This window comes from Curcuma longa, chromosome 18 (assembly GCF_044706935.1).
Source record: "Curcuma longa cultivar G26 ecotype Majalengka, Jawa Barat chromosome 18, ITB_CL_G26_1.1, whole genome shotgun sequence".
Taxonomy (NCBI): domain Eukaryota; kingdom Viridiplantae; phylum Streptophyta; class Magnoliopsida; order Zingiberales; family Zingiberaceae; genus Curcuma; species Curcuma longa.
In genome coordinates, this window is record NC_133878.1 from 3,804,190 (window position 1) to 3,812,565 (window position 8,376).

At 41.2% G+C, this 8,376-nt stretch overlaps 1 pseudogene; it reads left to right on the forward strand.

The window, feature by feature from the left end:
* The first annotated feature begins 7,109 nt into the window (after positions 1 to 7,109).
* On the forward strand, positions 7,110 to 8,136 carry LOC141812112 (uncharacterized; annotated as a pseudogene).
* Positions 8,137 to 8,376: the final 240 nt, after the last annotated feature.

An 8,376-nucleotide genomic window follows, 5' to 3' on the forward strand; every position in this document is an offset into this window, starting at 1 on the left:
ATCTGATAAGTCTAATTTCCTACCTTGCTGTTTCGTGCCAGTTCTCTTGCAATTTTGATTACTTGGGACAGTTTAGATTATTCTTTTCATTGCAATTTAGGTATCACCTTAGAGTGTGCTTGGGTTTTGTTTGCAGTAGCTAGAATTCTTTTGAATCTTCTTATTGTTGCTGTGCCATACAAATATTTCAATTTACTGTTCCGTGCCATTTAGGATTGGCTAGTTTAAGTGATTTAAGTGCATTCTAGGATTTTGTCGCATTGCTTGCATTGCCTAAACTTTTGATTATTCACTCTTGCCATAAATTTGATGGGTTCATTTAGCTTGCATTATAGTTAGCTCATTTTAGGGTTCAATTGTTGCATTTTGCATTTAGTTGCTTGTTTTAATTACATTTCATTCAAAAACACCAAAACCCCCATTTTATATAGAAAACCCCAAAAATACGACACGTAAGTTCAACTCATTCAAATTTTCTACTAGTCCTTGGAAAAATACGACTCGAGGCCCCTATACTTCCTTTATCTTATATTCGTTGTGGGTTTTTGAAAAAAATATCTAAATTCTAATTTGAAGTCCTATCGTGACACCTAGTTTAGGGCTTATCAATGAGTCGTTAGCGAGTGAGGCTAAGAGGTTGAGACTGCCGAGACACTGAACCAGTAGGATGTGTCATCTCAGGATGTTGAATCAGAATGTTGAGTTGTCAACGAGTGGGTCAGAGAGGTTGGCTCTGCCTGGATGAGCCGTTAGCGAGTGAGTCTAAGAGGATCGAGACTGCCAAGACACTAAACTAGTCAAATGTGTCATCTCGGGATGTTGAATCAGAATGTTGAGCCATTGACGAGTGGGGCCAAGAGGGCTGGCTCTGCTTGGATGAGCTATTAGCGAGTGAGGCTAAGAGGGCTGAGATTGCCGAGACACTGAAGCAGTCGGATGTGTCATCTTGGGATGTTGAATCAGAATGCCGAACCATCAACGAATGAGACCGAGAGGGTTGGCTCTGCTTGGATGAGCCATTAGTGATTGAGGCTAAAAGGGTCGAGACTATTGAGACACTGAACCAATCGGATGTGTCGTCTCGAAATATTGAATCAGAATGTCAAGCAGTCGACGAGTGGAACCGAGAGGGCTAGCTCTGCCTGGATGAGCCATTAGCAAGTGAGGTTAAGAGGGCTGATATTGCTGAGACACTAAACCAGTTGGATGTTCCATCACGGGATGTTGAATCTGAATGTCAAGCCATCGACAAGTGGAGCCGAGAGGGCTGGCTCTACTTGGATGAGCCATTGGAGAGTGAGGCTAAGAGGGTTAAGATTGTCGAGATATTGAACTAGTCGTATGTGTCATCTCGGGATGTTGAATCAGAATGTCAAGCCGTCGATGAGTGAGGCTGAGAGGGTTGGCTAGATAACAAGTAGCCATCTTGTTGCCTCATGAAAGAATAATTATAGAGTGAATAACAGAATAAACAACAGAGAAAGAGAAAATAGTAGAATGGAATCTAAATGCAATAAGGCTTTAGATGGATGGTGTTCCATGGTCATTGGAGCTTCTTTCCTTGGCGATTAGCCAGGTAGTATGACCCTTCGGTGAGTTGCCGCATGACTCGATAAAACCCTTCCCAACAGGAGTTCCAACTTGCCAACCTCTCCTATAGGCTTGAGTTTTTTCCACACGATGTCTCCCATCTAGAAGGTGTGTGGAGTAACTTTCTTATTGTATGCATGACTCATACGCTGTCAGTATACTTTAAGTCGCAAATCCTTTATATCTCAGTTTTTGTTGATGAGGTCTAGCTCCAGAAGTTGCTTGTTGGAGTTAGCTTCCACTCCTTCGTATGTTTGGATTCGAATCAATTTGAGGCCAACTTCACCTGGTACCATGGCTTTTCCTCCATAGACCAGGTGAAAAGGAGTCATTCCGGTACTTTCACAAGGGGTTGTTCGATAAGCCCACAGGATATTATGCAATTCTTCTACCTAGCTACCTCCGATATGATCCAGCTTAACCTTCAACCATCGGATGAGCTATCTATTGATGACTTCGATTTACCCATTGCTCTAAGGGTAATAGACGAAAGTGCAGGTGTGATGTATACCAAAGTTTTGGCACCATTTGTAGAGCTTGCGGCCCTAGAATTATCATCCATTGTCTGACACGATTTGGCGGGGAAGCCCATATTTGTACACTATATTGTACTTATTACTGTTTGCCATAAAGCCAATTATGAGATAATTGACAAGGAAACTTTTGTATTATATTTCATTAATAAAAGGCAAAGTTTATAGTTATTATATTTACTTCAGATCTGTGTCAGATGAATATATATAATAATGTCCTATGGTAGTAGATTTTAGTTTATAGCGTATCAATTGGTTGAATTGATAGTGAGAGGCTGTAGACATATATATAGAACACTAATCTTAACTATTTCTAGTCAAGCTTTAATATACAAGGGCAATATTAATGCTTTAAGACTAGCTTGTAGATCAACTAATGATTTAATCTCACAAGTCATAGATATAAGTTTCAAGTTGACATATGGATATATAGAATATGTACTGAATTAATCTGCTATGAGAATGTTTTATTGATCGTTATAGGAGTGTCATAAATATTCTCATAGTAACTATTAGTATAAATAGTCCTTAGATCTGAAGTCACTACGGTTCTCTACACAAGGAGTTATGTATTTTACTATCAACAAACGTCACTTGTAATAAAGTGGACTATAAAGTCGATCACTGGGTATGCAATAAATTATGCAGAGGGATGTGAATGATGTTGTAGATGAGATATATCCCTTCCATATGATAGAAGTGATATCTGTGGGTCCCTTGATTAAGTAGGACTACTAAAATGCATAGTCATGCTCAAATAAATTAATATAAGATATTGAACTCATTTGATTAAGTGAGTCTACTTAGAGAACAAGAAACATAAAGATTGATAAGGAGATGACACGGTCTATGCCTCATAGATCAATCTAGATATCGAAGATAGAAGAATCAAGTTATACAAGATAATAGACACAGAAAGGTTAGGTCAGATCTTGACATTCTCATCATTTGGGTAGCAATGATGCATTGCTAGATGTCACTTATTGCTTATGTATATAAAATATTATTTTAGATGCATTACCAATGTTATAAGTGTTGGGATGCAATCAAAGTCCCACATTGGAAATACATGGAAAAGATCATGAGTTTATAAGATGGAAGATATCTTCATTGGTATGAGGCCTTTTAGGTAGAGCCCAAGAACAAAACCATGAGGGCTTAGGCCCAAAGTGGACAATATCATACCATTATAGAGATATTCTGATTCCATCTATACTAACAATTGGTATTAGAGTCATGGTCTATATAGAACCATCTCGGGACCCTTGGGAAAAACGAAGGAGGTAGGGGACGCCCGGACCATGAGGAAAATGGAAGTCGGACCATGAGAAAAAAATGGCAGTCGGACCATGAGGAACATGACATCCATACCATGAAGAAAAAATGGCAGCTGGACCATGAGGAAAAAAATGGAAGGGGAGCTTCCAGTGGTCTTTTGTTTGAGAGGAGGATTATTAGGATGCAATCAAAGTCCCACATTAGAAAGATCATAGTTTATAAGTGGAAGATATCTCCATTGGTGAGGCCTTTTGGGTAGAACCCAAGAACAAAACCATGAGGGCTTAGGCCCAAAGTGGACAATATCATACCATTATGGAGATATTCTGATTTCATCTGTACTAACAATAAGAACCTATTAGGTCACACACAAAGAACATATTAATTTGAAGATGAGTATATTTTAGTTTGACTAAAATTTGATGGACCCTAAGATTATAGGGTTAAATCTAATCCGAGTTAAAGTTATTGAGTTAGACTCAAAAGAATCTAGCTATTAGATCATTGGATTTAGTCTAATCCTAATTAGACTCATTGGATTAGACTCAACCACTAAAGAGGATTAATGTTCATTAATAGAGATTAATAGAATATTGATGAAAAGGAGAGAAAAAGGAAAACACCCTTTTGTATTCATTGAATGACTCTTTGTATTTATTGATATTCATTGGATGATCTTTTGTATTCATTGGATGACCTTTTGTATTCATTGGAAGAGTACAAAAGGCCAATTTTATGTATTTGGTGAATGATCACTTCTAGTCTCCTTTTCTTCTACTCTTGGCAAAACAAATCTAAGTTGCTAGCACAACGAAGGTAGTTCTTCTCCAAAGGCTAAGTTCGTGTGATGAACGAAGAATGTGTTCGTGTGAATACCGAAGAGGCACGATCATTTTGATCGTGCTGAGATCTACCAAATCAAGTTGCTATCAGAATTTTTTCATTCACGCAATAAAGGTGACAACTCGATCAAATATGTATACTACATTCGCATGAATCTCTAAAGGGATCAATTTTGTTCTACTGTATTTATTTATTATTTTTCACAAAAGATCCCTACAGCACCAAAGGAATTTGAGAATAGCATCTTCAATTATCCTGTCCAAAGGTTTGACTTCAACCCACTTTGAAAAATAATCTACTGCTACTAGGAGAAACTTCTTTTGGTTCAAGCCCATAGCTCGTTGTTTAAAGATGTAGGCATGTTCAACATCATCGGGTATAGTTGCATGCTTCAGGAAGACGATAAAGGGGTTCTCCAGTTGAGCATTAGTGTTGATTGGGAAGCATGGTCGATATGAGCAATCAACTGGTCTTGGACAGCGAGCTCTTCCAATTCCCATGTATGTAAGGCGTTGGCCAACTTGGCTAATTCATCCACTTTTGATTATCTGCCTAGAGTACTTTTAGCAAGGTACTTCTTGGAACTCTGTCTTTAACTTATTGAATGCTTCAGTGTAACACTACAGCCTATCATTGTAGATCTCAAAAGTGCCCTCGAGTTGTCGAGCAACTAACTATGAGTGTAAATGAATGATGACCCGAACCACTCCCACATGCTTGGCAACTTGGAGACCGATGGGTAGAGCTTCATATTCGACTTCATTATTGGAGGCTCGAAAATAAAGTTTGATAATCAGTTGAAACAAGTGCCCCTGGGGCGAATGTGAAAGCACCTCGATGCCACTGCCATTCTTGGTGGTCGAACTGTCGACATAGACTTTTCATGCTTCTTGTGCCATCAGTCTAGTGACCTTGGTCAGAAGTCTACCAGAGCTTGAGCATTGATGACAGTTCTTGGCTGGTATTGGAGGTCATATTCACTGAGTTCTATAGTCCACTTGATCAACCTTCTGGAGGCCTTAGGGTTGGTCATTGCCTGCCTAATGTACTCTTGGTGAGTATCGTGATCGGGTGAGATAAAAAAGTAAGGTCAGAGTCGATGAGCTATTAGTATCAGGGCTAATGCAAGGTTTTCTAGAATAGTATAGTGCATCTCCACATCTTTCAACAGATGACTCGAGAAGTATATAGATTGTTGAGTGTTGTCATCTTGTCGGACTAACACCGACCCGAGAGCTCCTTCGGACATTGACAGATACAACCATAAGGGTTCTTGAGCAATGTGTTTAGACAAGATACACTACAAAAAATAGGATTTTAGGGATGAATTTTTTGTCGAAATTATTTCGTCGTAAATTTGCAATAGATTTTGCGACGAACATACATTTCATCGCAAATTTGCAACGAAATTTGCGATGAACATTGGAAAAAAATAATTCATCCCCAAATTCGTTGCAAATTAGCGACGAAAATCATATTCGTCGTAATTTTGTAACGAAAATTATTTTTGTTGCCAAATCGCCTCCAAATCGAAATATGATCACCAAATTGGCGATGAACATCGTGTTTCGTCGCCAAATTTGGCGACGAACGCGCGGTTCATCTCCAATTTGGTGACGAAAAGCTTTCCTCGCTAAATTTCAATTAACCAAACTCTCCTTTACTCTTTCTTTCTCTCCTAAAACAGTCGCTGCCTCTCTTTTCTCTCTCACGATCTTTCTCTCGCGAACCAGCCACCGCCTCTCTTTCCTTCTCTCACGAACCAACCGCCGCCACCTCTCAATCTCCTTCCTCGCCTCCTTCTCGTTGACGACCAGAGTGGTAAGCTGCTTTTCTTCTTTTTCCTTCTTTGTTCTTCATTGTTGTCGTCGACGGACTTCTGCAGGGATGCTCGGTGCAGATTGTGGAGGGTGGCTGTGCGCCCGGTGCTTGCCGTCGTTGGCCTGCGATGGCGGCACTAGCCGCTGCTGGCTGTGCAGCCGCTGGCCGCTGGCCACGTGGTTGCTGCTGGCTGTGCAGGCGTTGGCCGGCGTTGGCCGGCGTTGGCCACCGCTGGCAGCCTCTGGCTGGCGTTGGCCTCCACTGGCCGGCGTTGGCAGACCATTGTCGGGGCTGGCCGTCGCTGGTGGGGGCTGGCCGCTCAACTTATTATGGTAATGTGGTATTGGTGTAGTGTTAAATTCGAGTTGAACATGTTTAAATTGTGTTGTATAAATATTGCATAAGTTGTAGGATACGTGATGTGAATTTAGTGTTGATTATTTTTTGAATGTTATTTTTGCAAGTTTACAAGTTGCGTGAATTCAAGTAATTAGAGAGAGATTTTTACCGGCTTGAGGTATATTTATAATTATGTTATTTTAGAAATGTGAATAGCTATAGTTTTTAGTTATAATTATATTTAGTTTAATGTTAATATTTATGATTATATTTTAGTTTGAATTAATTAGACCAAATGATAAATTCTAAAACCCTAGAATAATAAACCATAAATCCTAAAACTCTAAAATCAAAAACCGTAAACCTGAATAAATCATAAATCGTAAACTCTATTAATCCTAAACCCCTAAACCCTAAATCCTAAATCATAAATTGTAAACTCTATTAATCCTAACCCCTAAAGCCTAAACCCTAAATCTTCACCCCTACACCCTTAACCTAAACCGTAAACCCTTAACCCTAAACCCTAAACCCTAAACCCTAAACCCTAAATTCTAAACCAAACCCTAAACCCTAAATCGAACCACCGCTGCTCTCTCTCTCACGGGCGATTCTTGTAGTAGCGTCAGCCGCCGTTCATGCTCCAGCTGCGGCACTAGCCGCCTTTGTTCTCCGGCCGAGGTGTTGGTTGTTCGAGCTCTGGCCATGACGTTGGCCGCTGGTAGCGTTCTGCCCGCGGCGCTGGCCGCCAATACTGTGCTGTCAGTGGCGCCTGTCGCAGGCGGCCTTGCTCCCCGGCGCCGGACTCTTGCATTTCCCTCCCCTTTCATTGACTGTTCCGACGATGCAAGGGTCCCTCGTGCGCCAACGACTAACAAAGGCGTGCGCGCCCTGTTTCCTATGCGGCGGTGCTTCACCCCACTTCGCCCTGAGCATCCAAGAAGAACCTTGAAGATGTGGGTGATGACTTCAAGCAAACTACGATCAATCATGACAAGCCAGGAATTTCTATACAGAGGAGGAGGTTGCAGGTATGGTTGAGTGTTATCGTTTTGCTTTGGTTGGCAAGTTCTCTGATTTGAGGCCCAAACCACAGATTGTGCTTCAAGCTTTTCGAAACTTGGGGCTGGCGGGTTTCTACAATATTCATTTTCTTCGCTCGGGGTACATGTTCATGCATCTATCAACAAGTGAGGACATGGCTAGAATTTGGACTCGGGGAATATGGTACATTGGAGGGGTTCCTCTTCGGATATTTAAGTGGACTCCAAATTTCTCTTACACGATGGAATCTTCAGTTGTCCCGGTGTGGATTCAACTTCCGGATTTACCAATTCATATGTTCAACAAAAAAGAGTTGTTTGCGGCGGCTAAGATAGTGGGAACTCCTATAAAGCTTGATGAGGCTACGACGGATTGTTCAAGGTTAACCATGGCTCGGGTATGTGTGGAAATAGACCTCTTGAAGCTGAGGATTGAAGAATTCTGGATTGGTATTGGGGAGGAGAAAAGACTGCAAAAGGTGGTATATGAGAGGGTGCCGAATTACTGTAAGTAATGCCTTCATTTAGGTCACTCAAAGGAGGAATGCTATGATAATGGGAATAGGCCAAAGCCACAATGGAATTTTAGGAAGGATGAGGCTACTAAAGGGAGAGAAGGTCTACGGACCTTTCTAAATCGGAGATATGCGGCAGGAAATGAGAAGATGGCTATTGATGACTCTTTATAGCCAGACTGAGTACCACCCCATCGCGGTGTCGAGATCAGACCACTGACTCGGCTGCGTACAGGCCATACAGCCGGACTGCGTACAGGCCATACAGTCCCCATCACCATGATGGAAGGGTAATAACCACCTATATCACTATAGGCCAACTACCGGCAAGATACACCCACATCTTTGGGATTTACAATCAAGCTCATGCGTAATGATGACATGATCAAGTCAGCATAATCACCCTCTACCATG